The following is an 18,056-nucleotide window of genomic DNA, read 5'->3' on the forward strand; positions in this document are numbered from 1 at the left end:
AATTCAGAAAAGTAACTGAATGCCACTGAGATGGAAGAATGTATTTTTTTAATTGGGAAAATGTACCTTCTTTCAGTTCGGAGCTTAAATGAGAGTATTTTTTTGTGTAGAAATTACTCAGTCATGTTGTAGAACCTGCAGCTTCCTATGCTCTTTTCAAAATGGTTTATTTCAATGTTGTAATGTTCTTTGTTTTTAACCAAGCTATTTAGAAAAGTACAGGAGTCAGTGGACTCTAGATTCTGCTATGATTTATCAGTAGTTCAGTCATCACAATTGACCCGTGTATCTTGTAATACTTGGAGAAAACATGTTGAGCTCTGTTCTTGGAACAGATAAATATAGAACTGCTATTGTGAATATTGTAGTGACGTACTAATCTAGAAAGCTAACAATTCTTTTATTTGCTTTTAGGGTTTGAAAGTATTCTAGAAGGCCTGTTTGGACCTGGATTATTAAAAGATCTCAGTTTGTTTAAAGGTATTCAATCTCTATGTTTGTGTCTTGTTCTGCATTTCTAATGACAGAAGCAGCCTCAGCACTGCCTCTAGAAAATGTGTGTTACCGTGGTGATTTGTGCTTTTTTTTCCCCCCTCCCCCAGGCAGTGCTCACAGTTAGTTTCATATTGGCTAAAATTACTAATGAGTGTGCGTTCATCTTTATGTAGCTGGGAGTGTATTTTGCAGAGCTCAGAAAAACAGATTTGTTGTGCATAGATAAAATGTATATAGTTTGGTAATCTGGGGATTTAGAAAAATGGCCGAAATGAAGCCTGAATCCTCAGAATGCAGGCAAGAATGTTGTGAAACAGGTATTTAATTCAGCATTTCTCTTTTGGCTCCAGTTGTGTCATGGTTTATGAATATGAAGTAATTTGCTATTCTTCTGATTTACAGACTGTGAGCCTGAAGGTGTTTCTGATTGGTCTTTTGATGAAAATTGTCTTTTCTGCTGCCTGAGAAGAGAAAAAGTGAAGGTAACAATGCAGATGTGTGAAGCTAGTAGTTGTAGGGGAGGGACAAAAGGAGGGAGTTTGCTGCTGCTAGTTAACTGAATATGGAAAATCTGCCACCTCCTACCCTTTTTCCCTCCTTTGGAAAAAGGTTTTCTGAATTAAAATATACAAGTTAATGAACAGACTTGCCTCTCTCTCTGCAACCTTTTCTTTGTAGTATGTAATGCAGGTGGTGGTTTTCTTTCCTTTTTTTTTTTTTTTCTTTTTTTTTTCTTTTTTTTTCCCTGTGCATTAGCTCTTTCTGTTTGGTGTTCTTTATTGTTTTGGGTTTTCTTGAGTTCTTTGTAAGAGATCTTATTGGGAATCATGAAACTCTCCCCAAGGGAGCCAGTCTGTGGCTTGTGTGTGTTTACTACAGTCAGATGATGGGTTTATCTTCAGTATGGCAATGTGGTCCATTTTAACAATCTAGAATCTTGTTCTGTATCTTGGAATCTCCTTCCCTGTGGGCCATATCCTTTTATTAAGGTGCTCTTGTACATGATTGATTTTGTACTGTGCATGTTCATAATGAAGTCAGAACCTAAACATGGACAAGTCAGGTTTGCCAACACAACAAACTTGCAGTTTATTTTCTTAAGGAGATGATAGTTGTATATAAAACAAAAGCTATGGTGCTATACCAATTGTTTTCCAGCCCACATGTTGAAATTGTGATTGTTTTATAACATAGGAAGGAAGGATCATCTGTCTTGGCCAAACTTCATTTACTGGAATTTGTAACTACTGCTGCTTCTGCACAATGTAAAACAACACCAGAATGGATCTCTATCAACTTAGGAACGAAACAAAAGCACTCTTTCCTCTGCAGCGGCTAACATGTAGCTGCATGGCTTGTCCATAAAGGAAGTACCTTGTTGACACTGATACTTGCCATGCTGCCAGTTCATGTCTGGTTTTGTATTACAGTTTTTTTTTAAAGCATAGGAGGAGGTTTAGAAATACTTGCATTTAGAACAGATATAAGTCATAGTTATTTCATAGGGACTGACAGCAGGTAACGTGTTTGCTTCTTGTGTAAGGAGTTCTGTCTTTTTTCTTACCTCGTCTCATAAAAAGACAAAATCCAGTGTTAAGCACAGCTCTAGTTAAGCTATTGAATAGATTCAGAAATTAATTTTGTGGTGAGTGAGAGACTGGTCGTAGTGTGGGCCAGTGTTACAGTGTATGGGTAGGTATTCAAAAAGGCAGTCTGACAGCACTCCAGCCTCTCTGTCAATTCTGTTGGGTTTGGGTATTTTGGCTTTTTGATTTGTATTTTTTTGTTCTTTTTGTTTTTGAGGGAATAATATGTCTCCTTTCAGGTCTGGGGTTTTTTGTGTGTCATCTGAGAAATGGTAGGATAGGAGTGCGTCCTTTCCCCTGTGGGTGCAGCAGATTGCTGCCCTGCTGGCACTGATGTCATTAGCTTGCAGTACACAGTTAAATATGATTTTTTCACAAGAGCCTTCAAATAGTGTGAATTTGACAACGTCTTAATTGGAATTATAATATCAGAAACCAAATTGTTAGAAAAAGGTTTGTGACTTAATTTGGTATTTAGCTAAATAATGGACAGTCTTCAGCTAATTTATTCAACTAAATTAAGAATGGTACTAGTTTACTTGATGTCTCTTCCGTTGAACATCTGGACTGATCTTTAACTCTTTAGGGAGTCACAGGCTGTTCATGTGCATCCTCTCAGCTTGTTTGGAAAAGAACTGGGCAGGGTGGGATGGTTTGGGTTGGTGCTTGTATAGTGCTGAATTACAGACTGAAAAGGTGTGTAATTGATTCTGTAGCTGGGTGCAGGATAGCCACAAGCCATGTTTTACGATAGCATGTGACTGTGGCTGGCCTGTTTTTAGGGGTTTTTTTGAGTACATAATTACCAATACCTCCTTTTGGATTAGCTGAATAATTAATCAATGCACTTGATTTTCACCTGTAAGTGATACGTAGGTACCTAGTGTAACAAGTTGAAAACTTGTCAATATTTTCAGGGTTTCTTTCTGAATTTCATTTTCCTGTAAGAATTACCTGTAACTTAGGAGACCAGTAGTTGTGCCTAAGTAAAAATGAGTTCTGGACTGTAGGATCACAATTGTAGGCCAGTATTAGTTTATTGGCAGAGCTGCTTAAAGGGTAAAAATCTACATTAGCTCTCCCACTCTTTCGGTGATAGTTGTTCCTGGTTTCACAGGCAGTCAGGTTCAATTGCATGACTTCTTCAAAGGATGGAAAACCATCTGCTGAAGTATTCTAAAAAGGTAAATTTATTTGGAGCAGTAGTTCTCATTGCAAATACTGAACAAATACCTGCATTTTGGCAGTCAAAATACAAGACAGGTTTTGATAGAGAAATGGACTTAAGTGTCTTCATTTGAAAGAGGTAATAAAATACAAAGTAGAGAGCCAGCATCTTCCCAGACATACTTTTTTTCCCAAATCCAAAGGGTTATGTGCAGTAATGTAGAACTTTTGGAAACTGGATTTTTTTCTTTTCATCACAGAATGCAGAATACACAGTTGTTTCTGTATGGTGTGATAGGAGAATAACTGGTTACCTGAGGTGCTGCTGCCAGGTTATTAACATTGGTGCCTGTGTGCAGAAATGGACAGGATACTTTGAAAGACAAAAAAAAACTAGGTATCAGCTCTGGCTGCCTACATGTGATGAGAGAAAGATTGGGTTCTATGGGACCAAATCTGACAAATTCACATTTGGATAATCTCCAGTTGTGGTTATTCTCTATTGCTTGTGGTCTGTATGACTTTTCCTTCTAAAAGGTTGTGGTACAGCACAGACCCATCAATTCAGAGGGTTTGAACTTGAAGTGTACTAGCCTTCTCTCTCTCTCATTATGATTCCTAATTTTTCCATGTGGTTTGTTAAGTAATCTGACTGAGCTATCATTACAGAAGAGATCTTTGGCTCCAAGTAGGATGTTTGTGTCAAATGAAGTAGTTAGTCTCTAGTGTCATTTGCTCATAGTTGGAGCTCAAACCTAGTTTAAGAAAGGCCAGAAGAAAGGAGATACTGGGAAATGAATCCTTAAAGAGTATTCAGTTGAGTATATTTATATGGAAAACACTATTGTTTATAGTGACATAAAGCATTCATGTGTATTAAGAGAGAAAAGGAACACACACACATACACGGACACACAACTAATCTCATTAGTTGGTGAGAGCAGAACTAGAAGCATAGTACTCCTAAGCACATTAATTATTTTATAGATATATTTAAGCTACAAAAATAGCAAGAGACAAAATGACTTTTGGGAGCATTTTATGGATTCGTGGGCTGTTGATGCCAGAAGATTGATTCTGATGTGCAGAGTTCTCTAAAATACCTGGGTTTCAGTGAAAGGACTTCCCACAATTCTTTCATTTGTGAAGAGGTGTGGTAAGGTACAGCATTTGAAAAAACTATTTTAAAATTCAAAATTACTGTAATATGATTCGGGTATTTTTAAAAGCTTGTAATTATTTTGTGCAAATCTGGTGGCCTTTGACTATCGAGGAACATAAGCAACAAGATATAAACTGTGATAAATGTGGATAATTCTGAAGCAAAGTTATCACTCATCTAAAGCATTAACTTGTAGAATAATTGAAGATGGCAAAGGAAATACCTGAAAATGAGTTGAAGTTACAGAACTCTTATAATTTTTGATGGCTTTAGGATGTGTTTAAACTGTGTACAGAGATCCCTAAGTATGCTGGAATAAGCTCTAAAACATTTTGAATGGATTTCACCACTTAAAAAAACTCAAGTGTTTAGACTGTCAATATTGTATTGTGTTATTTTAAAGTAATTCGATTGGAGGCTAAAACTTGAAAAGGTTGGTTGTGATAATCTCCAGATGTGTTTAGTAATAATGCAGGGTTGCAGCTTTGCTTGTGCATCAGTGTTAATGTAAGCATACTGTGGTTCCACACCACAATATGCTTGCGTTTATATTCCACTGATAGATTTCTTCTCCCCCTGCTATAGATAATAAATGGTAGTCAACAGCTATGGATCAGTCAAGTTGTTTTGGATTTGATAAATATGACATCAGTCATCTTACTATAAAAATATAAATGTTCAGTAAGTGAGTGACATCTTAAAACTGATTAAACCATCTGAATTTTTATTAATACTAAACTGGGAGCAGTTGTAGATGCTTTAAAGGTTATGCTCAGAATTGAAAATTGTCTTGATACATTTGGAAAAAAGGACAGACAGACCTGTTTTGTCAAGTCACAGGTTAGAGATGTCTTAAAAGTGATAGGATTGTAAAAGTAGTAAATTACTTTGGGGACTGTTTCAAGATAAGAATTTGTATTAATACCTGGAGAAGAAAACCTAAATGCTGGTGTAGCCTCAAATGACTGTAGCATTTTGAGGCATGTAAACAAACTGAACAGCACTGAAATGAAGGCAACAAGAGCAATACTTTCTTGCAGGTAGAAGGAAAGGAGTCTCTGGTGCCCTTAAAACTTGTCTACAGAAAATTGTTCTCCTTTGTGATGGCTATGAATTAAAAAGACTCTGCAGTCTTAAGGAAAAAAAAGCATTGGAGAAGACAACCTGGGGATATTGAAACATTCCTTTCTTACTCAGTGTTCCTGATTTTGCCATGAGATAGGGTGAGAGGCTGGATTTTATCCTTGGGGTCGATGGGTTGACCAGTGAGCCATGGGTGGTCTGTGGGCAGCCTCCCTCCTTTTTCTCCCTGAAGATGGAAAGGAATTATCTCATCCTGTTCTAGCTTGTGGGCTCTTTCCATTCCATCTCTGTGTGTGCTGTGGCTTAAACATGAAACTGCCATTTGCACATCTACAGAACAACAGCCTGCATCATACAGCTCTCTTCATGTCAGCAGTTTAGCATTTGGAATTGCTGTATCAACATTTCCTACAAGGAGGCTCTCAGTGAGCATCCAGCACTTGTGCTGACGAGGCCGGGCTGCCTAGGATTAGGTGGTCTTGCAAGGTCATACATTGACCTTGCATTTTTAAAACCTCAGCTCTGTATTTCTAAGGCTCTTTGACTTAATTGCATCATTATACTGTTTATCTTAACATACAAAAAGAGCCTTAGCCCTCAGGGAGCATGTGCAAACCACTCCAGGTATCTTTCTCTGAAGGTGTATTGTTCTATATAGTGATACTGCATGTTCACTGGTGGATTCCAGGTGTGCTCTGGGGTGTGCTTCCCACCTGAAGAGAAGCACAAAGAGAATAGAAAGAATCCTGTGTTATAAATAATAAATAAAAGTAACTGAATATAAATACCCTGAAAAAATGCCCAATGAAAATGCTCTCTAGATATTATTGAGTTTTTCTTCTTCCTGCTACCTGCATATTGCTACTGAAAACTTTGATGTGATTTAGGACTGTGAAGTGAGTGGGTAAACATGAAATTAGTCGTTCTAAATAATGGTTATTGGGAAGAAATGCTGGCAAATGTAAAAAAAAAAAAAGCAACCTAAAAAATCAACAACTTCCCACCCTAACTGAAAAACAACCAAAACAAACAAACAAATAAAAAACCCAACAGAAACCAACCAACCAGACACTTCCAAATCAAAAAGAAGCACCTCACTTTTGGAAGTTGAATAGCAATCACAATCAAATATTTGGTGTGGAAGCTTGAATTTTCCTTCTGGAGTGAAAAAACCTTCAGATTCCTAGAATAATTAAGGTACAATGGATAAGAAACCAATTAGAAAGTGCAGTAAGCAGAACTATTTCCAGTATATTTTGTCTCATGCAGTCAGTGGTGTACTGAAGATTCCTGAAGACTTCTTTTTTTTCCCCAAGAGCAAGGCTAAATCTGACTTTTACATAATTGTATTTCTTTACGTTTTGATGTCTTAGCATGGACACTGATAAGAACCATACATGTAAGGAGATGCTCCTTAGTTTGGGGGGTAAAAACTAAGCATTGCCATTTTCTTGCTATTATTCCTCTCCTCTCCTGAATACAGATCAAGAGATCCTTTACTGAGCTGTTCACTAGCATCAGCCACATAGAATTTTTTTCTTCTGGCTGATCCCTTTTTCTTCGTTCCTTCTCTATGTAACAAATGTAAAGCTTTAGTTAGTTTCACTAGATTAAATTGTACTGTTCTTACGTTGCCTTTATATGAATAGCATAAAATGCATTCGTTTATAGTGAGGTAGGGTGCTACTGGACTCTGTTTCCACTGAATCGTATCTTTAATATAGTTTAAAGTGAAAGTGGAAGGAGAAGGCCAGTAAAGAGATTTTTCTCCTGAGCAGGAGCAAGGCATTAAACTGAAAGAAAGGAGCAAAGGTGTGTGCATCTGGGGGTGGAGCATAAGCATTTAGATTTTGTATTTTTGTAACCTTGTCTTCTAGTTTCTTGAATGTATTTAAAATGAATGATGTATCCTGGCATCTCACGTGCTTAATTATCCTAGTTTGAATATATTCTTGAGATTACTCAGCTGCTTCAAATTGTGAGAATGGATTTTATTTCATTGTAGGTGTTGTAACCTAACTAAAATATATTATAAATATATTTTAAATATATTTCACTTAAATGTAGTTGTTACTGAGCCTCTTCCCAAAAGGTCCTGCTTGTTGATAATGCTTGGTCATTTTTTGCTCAGTTTGCATGTAGGATGTGTAGAGTAAGGAGAACTGTGTATGTTTTGCCTTCAACAATTATTTCTTGGATCTAAAAATAATAGCCAAAGAACAAGTGCTAGATATGAGATTTGCAGCCAAATGCTGTAAAATATCTAAGTTTTCTTCTTTATAATGGACTCTTATTTTCTGTATTGTTGGCAAAACTTACAGGCTTCTGCTGCTTTTATGTCTTGGGTTACAGTATAAGGTGTTGCCAAAGTATCTTTTCTACCACCACCTACATCATCTTCTGATGAACTGTTAGCGGTGGGTCCTTTGTAACATCTGCATACCCCAGCTATGAGTTGGGTGTAGTGTCCTCTTTGTTACACCCAGCCTAAGGGTGGTCATCTCTGCTAATGTGCCATCAAGGACACCCCAAAACATCCTATGTCTCATAGGGTTACATCATTCCATTGTAAAATTCCCTGCCCTGGGGGAGGTACTGAACATTCCTGCCTGGATTTGAAGGTGTGTGAGCTTGAGGTTTGGGGGCTTGGGGGAACCACTGCTGGACCTCCAGATAAGGACCAGACCTTTCTACAGGACCACTGCTCTAACAAGTCCCCATCCATTGTTTCAATGGGACTGCAACCACCATTTGATCAGACTGCCACCACCACTCTGACCAACAGGGTGCCCAGTTGTACTCTTAGTCAGTTTAAGCCAGTGTTTATGTGCTGTTGCCTTTATTGTAACTTCCCTATTAAATTGTAGCTCCATCTGGAAATCACTTGCAAGAGATTTCTGTGGGGTTAATTCCTCCCGCTGGTTTACCTTCAAACCAGCACATATTTTGGCACCCAATGTGCGGCATCCTGCGAGAAGCCAGAATTGCAGTTTTGCATTGTGTAACAGAAACTGCCTATGATGCTTGACATGTTTGCATAGATGTTGTACCTTGTTCTCTATATTTTTCTGCACATGGGGAACTATTTGCCAGTTATGATGCTCCTTTGGAGACCAGGGAATGGTATGAAAATTGCTTTGTTAGTTTATGTCTATTGCATGGTAACATCAGAGGCAGTGAAACTCTTTTGTTCACCTGTCCTGGTCTGGGCTGCTGCCTCTGGGACCTTGTTAATAATCACACCCAACCAATGCGGAGAAGAGTAGAGAATGGTTTCTTCTAGCTTTCAGGCCCAACACAGCAGTTTTTGAGAATATTGAGTTCTGTCTGGATGTCAAGGACAGCATAATCTCCTTGTTAGTTTTGCTTTGTCTTCTCTGTATGGCCTGTGCTGTGTATAGCATGCTTGGAGTCAGAACCAAGCTTGGTGTGGTCCAGCATATTCAAGAGAAGGAGGAGGAAAGAAGCAGATCAGCATGCACCGTGTCCACACAAACTGTCACTGAGCCATGACAGCCTATGTCAGTAGCAGTTACCCCTCTTCATAAAAGAAAATTGAAAAGCAATTTAATCTGCATAGTGACTGATGAGGAGGCAGCAGGACCTTCATGCCCCATGGAAGAGACAGGGCCAGAGATGATCATTCAGTCTCTATCCCTGGATAAGCTGCTTGAGCTGTGGAGGGAGTGTGCCCGCCAGGTAAACAAGTCCATTCTGACCTGGCTGCTCTGCACTGGGATGCTGCAGCTAATGACACCATTCTGAAAGGATGTGAGGCTGGGGCAGCTGGGATCGCTGTCCCAGGATGTGGTCATTGATCAGGGGATCAGGGAAACCCCGGACACTCTCAGCCTCTGGCAGTGGCTACTGGGAAGTATAAGGAATAGATACCTTTCTTTGTAAAGAGGATGTCCATGTGCAACAAGGAATATGGAGCACAATGGAACAAGGTATCAATGCCTAAGGGAATTGGCTGTACTGGAGATAATTTTTTTGGAAGATGAAAGATTCCCTAAGAGCCCAGACGGTCTCCAGTGCACATCACAGATGTGGTTGAAATTCGCACGGCTTGGACCAGAAATATACTCCCACTACTCAGCAACACTGCAATGGAAGGAAGGAGAGGACAAGGAGGGCGCGTTGGTCAACAAACTAAGAATTTACAAGTATGCTGTCACTGCTCTGTTATGCACCCATGTCTCGTCTCTGGAAACAAAGCTGGCTGAGCGCATCTGGAGCTTGGAAGAGAAAATTGAAGAGGGCCACCAGAAGCTGAGAAAGGAGCTTAAAGAAGGAATTTACCACATCTCGCCAGAACCAAGAAGAGTCTCTGCCATTAGGACCAGGTGTCCCCAGCCAAGGAAAGAGGATACACTCCATGAGGTAACCTCTGGTTTCTACTTCAGGAGGTTTAGGGCAAATTTGGGAGGAAACCTCCAAATGGGGTTCTTCTGGAGAAGCAAATCCAAATGGCCCCTCCCCCAGTTGGTCCGGGAAAAAAACTCCTTAGAGGAAAGTGGAAAAAACGATTCATTTAACAAAGTGCCCACAACCACAAAAAATGAATTGTATGAAACAATAAAACCTCTTGTTGTGAAGTGAGATGGCAAATTGAGAAAGTTCTTGCTGTGGGTGTGGCTCGGCTCTCTCAGTCTCTTATCAGTCCCAGTCCGTTCGGTGCTGCTGGAAGATGCCATCCTGGGCCCTGGTGGGCTGCAGGTACAACTCCCAGTGCTCTTCTGGGTTTTTCAGTCCAGAGCAGGTTTAAACAGTCCCAAGAAAAAGAAGAAAAGACCGTCCAGAGAATTTCTCTGCCTCAGCTAGCTAAACTACCTAAAAGCACAGGAGATCTCTGTCCCACTGTCTGTCCATGCTTCAGACAAGCACACTCCAGGAGAAGAATGCATAGAAGCAAGAGCAGTTTCTCAAAACAAACTCCACGCTTCTTCTCCCTGCTTCGCTCTCAGAACCAGTCTGAAAGGTACAGAACACAATATCCAAGATAAACAGGACACACGGTTGGGGATACAAGCATCATAAAGTCACCCTAGGAAAAGGACCACGGAGAAGACATGAAGAAGTGGGATAGAAAACCCACCTCTTCCTTAGCCACCCAGGTACATTAACTGGAAGGAGAAACAGCAACTGCAGGGACCTCATCTAGGATCAACGCTGCTCTGGTCTCTCATAGACAAGACTCCAGGTGGTAAAGCAATGATGATATGACCGATCCTCTTGAACAGACCTCAAGGTTATATTTAGAAGGAGGAGAGCAATGTGTACCATGACTGGGATTAGAGGAGCCCTGCCTCTAGCCAGGTAGAGGAAAGGGACAGTCGGATCTATTGGACTGTGTGGATCCGATGGCCTGGATTGTCTGACCCACAAAGGTTTATGGCTTTGGTTGGCACCAGCACTCAGTGTACCCTGATGTCATCAAGGTATGTGGCAGTGGAATCCATTTCCATTTCTGAGGTGACAGGGTCATCTCAGCAGCTGGCTGTATTGGACACTGAAGTGAGCTTGACTGGGAAGGAGTGGCAGAAACACCCCATCGTGACTGCTCCAGAGGCCTGTGCATCCTTGGCATAGACTATCTCATGACCCAAATGGACATCGCTGGGCTCTTAGGATAGCTGCTCTAGAGACAGAGGAAATCAGATAACTGAATACCCTGCCTGGTCTCTCAGACAACCCCTCTGTTGTGGCACTGCTAAGAGTTGAAGAACAACAGGTACCAATCACCACAGCAACAGTGCACTGTTGGCAATACTGCACTGGCCCAAGATTCCGATTCCTGTCCATAAGATGATTTATGAACTGGATAGCCCACCAGTTCCAAGGGGGGATCAGCAAGACTTGTTCACCCGTTAACAGCCCTATAGGGCTAGTGTGTAAGTCCAGTGGAGAATGGAGTCTGATGGTGGATTACTGTGGCCTGAACTAAATCATGCCACCACTGAGTGCTTCTGTTCCAGACGTGCTAGAGTTTCAGTACAAGCTAAAGTCCAAGGCAGCAAAGTGGCATGGGACCATTGATGTTGCCAGTGATTTTTCTCTGTTCCTTTGGCAGCAGAATGCAAGCCCCAGTTTGCCTTCACCTGGAGGGAAGTGGAATATACTTGGAATCGACTCCAGGGGGGGAAGCAGAGTTCCACCATCTGCCATGAACTGATCCAGACTGCACTGGAAAAGGGTAAGGCTCCAGAGCATCTGCAGTACATCGATGACATCATCATATGGGGTAACACAGCTGGGGAAGTCCCTGAGAAAGGAGAGATAATCCAGATTCTCCTGAAAGTTTGTCATTAAACGAAGTAAGGCTAAGGGACCTGGTCAAGAAATTCAGTTTCTAGGAGTAAAGTGGCAAGATGGACATTGCCAGATTTCAGTGGAACTGATTAACAAAATGACAGCTGTGTCTCCACCAACCAACAAGAAACAAACACAGGCCTTCCTAGGTGCTGTGGGTGTTTGGAGGATGCATATCCCAGAATACAGTACTATTGTAAGCCCCCTCGATCTCATGACACAGAAGAAAAATTATTGCCAGTGGAGCCCTGAACAACAAACTTTTGAACAAATTAAACAGGGTTTGTCCATGCAGTAGCCCTTTGGCCAGTGAGAACAGGGCAGGATGGAAAAAATGTGCTCTGCACTGTGGCCGGAGAGAATGGTCCTTCCTGGAGCCTCTGGCAGAGACCTGGGGAGACCTGAGGATGACCGTTGGGGTTCTGCAGTCAGGGATACAAAGGATCTGAGGCCAGCTATATCCCAACTGAGAAAGAGATTCTTGCAGCCTACAAAGAGGTTCAAGCCACCTCAGAAGTGATTGGCACTGTAGCACAGCTGCTTCTGTTACCCTGACTACCAGTGCTGGGCTGGGTGTTCACAGGGAAGTTTCCTTCTACTCATCATGCCACTGATGCCATGTGGTGCAACTGGATTGCACTGATCGCACAGCGAGCCTAGATAGGAAATCCTAATCACCCTGGGATTCTGGAAATCATAACAAACTGGCCTGAAGGTGAGAATTTTGGACTATGTTCTGAAGAAGAAGAGGAGCAGGTGACACATGCTGAGGAGGCCCCACCACCTAACCAGCTACCAGAGAAGGAAAAGCGATAACACGCTCTTCACCAATGGTTCTTGTCAAATTGTAGGAACAAAGCAGAAATGGAAAGCTGCTCTAAGGACCCCCACACAGACAGCTGCAGAAGCTGCTTCAGGACAAGGCACATGGAGTCAACTGGCAGAGGTTAAAGCCACCCAGCTGGTTTTGACTATTGCTGAATGAGAGAAGTGGCCGAGACACTATCTCTACACTGACTTGTGTATGGTAGCTAATGCTCTGTGAGGATGACTGGATCAGTGGAGAAAGACCAAATGGCAGCACAGAGGGAAACCCATCTGGGCTGCTGAGATCTGGCAAGACATTGCTGTCTGGGTAGAGAAGCTGACTGTGAAGGTCCATCATGTCAATGTATGTGTACCCAAAAGTCAGGCTAATGAAGTAAAAACAAGCTGGTGGATTGAGCTGCCAAGATTAAAGTATCTCAGGTGGAGACACTAAAGTATCTGGACTGGTAGCACAAAGGAAAATTACTTCTAGTTTGTTAGGCCCTCGATGCCTCTAGTCTTCAGGGAAGAGATGGGACATACTTATGGGCCTGTGACCGTGGGGTGGACTTAAACATGGACAGTATCTCACAGGTCGTCCATAACTGTGAGACGTGTGCTGCAATCAAGCAGGCCAAGCGGATGAAGCCTTTATGGTATGGTGGACAGTGGTCAAAATATGGGTATGGGGAAGCATGGCAAATTGACTACATCACCCTTCCCCAAACCCACCAAGGCAAGTGCTATGTGCTGACCATGGAAGGAGCAATCGCTGGATGTCTGGAGACTTACCCTGTGCCTCATGCCACTGCCTCGAACACGATTTTGGGCCTGGAAAAGCAAGTCCTGTGGAGACATGGCACCCCTGAAAGAACTGAGTCTGACAGCAGGGCTCGTTTCAAGAACAACCCTATAAACCCCTGGGCTAGGGAACATGGCATTGACTGGGTGTACCATATTCCTTATCATGAACCCACTGCTGGGAAAGTTGAATGGTGCAATGGACTGCTAAAAACTACCCTGAAGGCATTGGGCGGAGGGATCTTTGAAAACTGGGAGCTGCATTTAGCAAAGGCCACCTGGTTGGTCAACATGCGAAGCTCCATCAATTGAGCTGGTCCTGCCCAGTCAGAACCCTTGCAGACTGTAGGTGGAGATAAAGTCTTTGTGGTACACATGAAAGGTATGTCAGGAAAGATAGTTTGGATTAATCCCACCTCAGGCAAAGGCAAATCCATCCATGGGATTGTTATTGCTCAAGGATCTGGTTAGTCTTGGTGGATAATGCAGAAAGATGGGGAAACCTGTTGTGTACCTCAGTGGGACCTAATTTTAAGTGAGATCTGTATGTAATGTTTCATTGTATATATGTGTGTATATATATATAAAGTAGAATTAAAGAAGGGTATTAATTTGGGAATGATGTAGATGGTGTAAAATAAGGGGTGGAAAACGTCTTGGGTTAAAATGTAAGGTGTCACCAAAGTATGTATTCTGCCACCACCTACATCATCATCTGATGAACTGTTAGCAGTGGGTCCTTTGTAATATCTGCATGCCCCAGCTATGAGTTGGGTGTAGTGTCCTCTTTGTTACACCCAGCCTAAGGGTGGTCATCTCTGCTAATGTGCCATCAAGGACACCCCAAAACATCCTATGTCTCATAGGGTTACATCATTCCATTGTAAAATTCCCTGCCCTGGGGGAGGTACTGAACATTCCTGCCTGGATTTGAAGGTGTGTGAGCTTGAGGTTTGGGGGCTTGGGGGAACCACTGCTGGACCTCCAGATAAGGACCAGACCTTTCTACAGGACCACTGCTCTAACAAGTCCCCATCCATTGTTTCAATGGGACTGCAACCACCATTTGATCAGACTGCCACCACCACTCTGACCAACAGGGTGCCCAGTTGTACTCTTAGTCAGTTTAAGCCAGTGTTTATGTGCTGTTGCCTTTATTGTAACTTCCCTATTAAATTGTAGCTCCATCTGGAAATCACTTGCAAGAGATTTCTGTGGGGTTAATTCCTCCCGCTGGTTTACCTTCAAACCAGCCCAATTTACAACAAGAAAACAGGATAAAGTACAATGTTCTGATGTAGCCTAAAAAACAAGTTTTGATTTCAATAGATTCAACTCTGTGCTGAGTACCTTACAAAGTTTTGAATTTTGTAAAATATTGAGTGCCTAGGGAACTTTATTAATTTTGGAGTCTGGAAGATCTAACAAATATTAAATGTCTTTGCAGGAACACTTAGTCAGTCTGGATGAGCCAGCCTCGGAAGCTGGACAAGAAGCTCTGCTTAGACAAGAGCAAGCAAAAATCATTCGTTTTGAAAGGCAAGCGGAAGAGTTCCTCAATGCAGTCTTTTACAGAAAAGGTTGGTTTTAATGGGGGTAGAAAGATGTGGGAGATAGTCTCTCTTGTGGTCTTTTTGCATGCAATGTAAGTGTCAAAGATCTGATGTTCAAATTTTATGTTCAGTGTTTTTCAGTCATCTTTTTATATATATTTATCAAGGATAAAAATTTACTCTCAAGTAACGTAGCAATAGCGGAAGTGAGTATGACTGATTAACCCTAAACCAAATCTCTCTATGAGAACATTGGTGTTTCTACTTTTGGAGAGGTAATTCAGTTCTTACCCCGCAGAACTGTTCCCCATAACCAGTGTTTTGGTGAGGCTGTTTGGAAGAAAGGTCAAGTGGCAGTGGTGGTAGTAGGTGGGTAATGTGTTTTTTAAAAAATACTTATTTTATTTTGATGGGATATGTACTAATGCAGTTTTTCTTAAAGGTCATCAGTCTTTTCACTATTGGTAATGATTACCCACCCTATTCCCAACAATCTGCATTTCAAAATAGTATTGAAATAGTGCTAAGGGGGTTGAATGAAGAATTCAAAATGTAATCAGCTAAAGAATTGCTGTAGAATATGCTGAGAACATGCTTAATGCTAGAAAATCACCTAAATACCTTCTGGAGAGTTGTTGCTTAAACTGTGCTCTTAAGGAAGGCACAGAGCTCATTTCACTGTTTTCTACAAATCTGAGAAACATGAATCCAGACGTTGCTTCCAAATGCATCCTGAATGAAAGTATATCGTACTTATCAGTCTAACCCATGTGTGAGAAAATCTGCCAAATCAGTAATTCCAACCTGTCTGCTGGGGGACAATGCAAGGCTTCAGTTTAACACATTAGAAATTGCTGTAGCCAGTCCTCAGCCCTTCCTTCCAGTGACCAAAATATTTAAAGGTGTTTTAGGCAGATAACAGTATCTTAGCCTTTCTTTTATGACTCAAATGAATAAATACAAGCTATACATTATGATGCCTCTATACATTTTGTAATACATGCAGGATGGTAGGAAGGATAGTTACTGCATTACTACTGATAGTTCAGATAATGCCTTTATTCCAAGGCTTCCTTTTCAAGTTTTCTTTTTTCTTGTAAGGTTAATGTTTCCTTTTGCTTTTGAGTTTATCCCATTTATCTTCAAATCCAGAAGGAATTTAAGAAAACTAAAGTCTAGAGAAAATACAAGTTTTTTCATATTGCTTTTTCTGGTGAGAAATTTCCAAATTGCTTATTAAAGACTTCATTCCTTTACCACTAAACTTAAATCTTTATGTATGACATATGTGTGTGTGTGTCTTTTAGGAAAGTACGCTTTTTAAAATTTATTGGGGCCCCAGCGGCAGGTATTGCAGTGTGCTAATGAAGAGTGTAATAGTCTGTCCATGGCTGGATATCCATAGTAAAGATAATGAAAGATGTCTAAGAATCCTTGAGAATTTTTTTTTTTTAAATATACCTTTGTTTTCCTTCCTTGGACAAAGCTGTGCTTGAGTAATAGGAGAGGGGTAGAAGCCTGTCAGGAAGTCAGTTCTGAATTGTTAGTGCATGATTTTCAAGCTTGCTTGTATTTCGATTTCTTGAAATCTAACTCAAGCTAGTGCCATAAAATCCCAAGGCACTGTCATACTGAGGAGGACACAAAGAATGGCCGAACTCTGACATTCCTACCTTGCTCAGAGATGCTGAGCTCTCCTGGCTTCATGCCAGCAATTAGTTGTTTTCTTCTTTCCATCCTCACTGCCAGTAACATTTGAGATGGGTATTTTATAGCCCAGGAAGTTCAGAGAAAATGCAGATACTCTCTAAACACTGGCCACACATTCATGTACTGAATGTGAATAGGGAATTAACAAGATCAGCAAACTTTTTGAACATGTTTACTGTCCATTAATCTTAGTCCTTTCTCTGAAATTTCTGTCCCTGGCACTCTGCCCCAGTAATACTTCCTTCAAATATTCATATTTTTCCAGTCAAAGCAGAGTGGTAGTACTTAGTTGTCTATTACATTTACTTTGTGGCAGGACAGGACCTTCTTCTGGTTTAATGAAATCATACCCTTACTTGTTGGATACTGCCCTTTTAAGATTTCAGTACAAAAATATACAAAAGCTGTTAAGGCTTTAAAGCTCAGAGGTACTGCTTTAGACTATTTATAGCTCGTAATTTTTTGCTGTATTTTTTCTTCTCTGAGAATTTCTGTGTTTTAGTTAATTTTAGTTTTATTTTCTTAAAAAAACCTGGACAGGTGGAGTCAAGATAAATATCTGGTTGATTTCCAGTGATGCTGGACGGGCACCAGTACATATTTTCCACTTGCTTTTTAACAGCTTTAATCCTCAGCATTCAGGCTTTCTATTAAGAAGCCTGTAATATGCTATGTACCTACCCTTCTGCTTGAAAATGGAGTTTTGTGACCTGAATTAGTGCATTTATCTTGAACAACACTAGAAAGTTGTCATTCTGGGCTGATTCTTGAAGTTGCAGATTACAAGGATGCGTGGCTGTAGGCATATGTAATATTTTATTTCTGAATGTGTAAATATGTTCAGATGTAAGCATTTTTTAAATGAACATATGAACATGGTGCACAGTAAAGGCCTGAATCTTCTTTCAGAAAAAAACAAGAGCCATAGAGCTCTGCATTCCTGCCAGCCCCACTTGTATATGCTGCAAGCACATGTCAAACAGTTGGGATCTGTGTGATCATGCCATCAAATTGTCTCCCTCTGGGCCTCCCTAGAGCCTTTCTATATCCTTCAGGAGGTTATAGTGAAGAGATTAGAAAATTAGAAGAAATGCCACCACAGCAGAATAAAACCTCCATGCTTTTCCAGGCTGGTGTCCTTGTGGACCATTTGGGAAGCAAGGGAGATTATAAATATACCAAAATTTAAGTTTGGCTCATTTTTTGGTGACTTCTTAAAACTGTAATATTTGACACTTAACAACAAGTAAATTCTACAGGAAGTTTTAAAGAAAATGGTTACATGTTTACATAAACATCCTGTAAATTTATGGGATTTACAGAAATTTACTGTAAGAATGTACATGGTGACTGTATAAGATCTTAGGCATAGAAAGCTGC

At 40.8% G+C, this 18,056-nt stretch overlaps 1 protein-coding gene across 2 annotated transcripts in view; it reads left to right on the plus strand.

Annotated features, from left to right (window-relative positions):
• Positions 1-403: 403 nt before the first annotated feature.
• Positions 404-18,056, plus strand: part of LCOR (ligand dependent nuclear receptor corepressor) — a 58,375-nt gene continuing 40,722 nt past the window's right edge. For both annotated transcript variants that reach the window (XM_066191078.1, XM_066191079.1), the window contains exons 1-3: positions 404-480; positions 898-977; positions 14,861-14,993. The gene's annotated coding sequence lies outside the window, so the exon portion shown is untranslated. The remainder of the gene's footprint in view (positions 481-897; positions 978-14,860; positions 14,994-18,056) is intronic.

The sequence above is a fragment of the Chamaea fasciata genome, unplaced genomic scaffold (genome assembly GCF_029207755.1).
Source record: "Chamaea fasciata isolate MVZ Bird 193981 ecotype frontalis unplaced genomic scaffold, bChaFas1.0.hap1 SCAF_9, whole genome shotgun sequence".
NCBI lineage: Eukaryota > Metazoa > Chordata > Aves > Passeriformes > Sylviidae > Chamaea > Chamaea fasciata.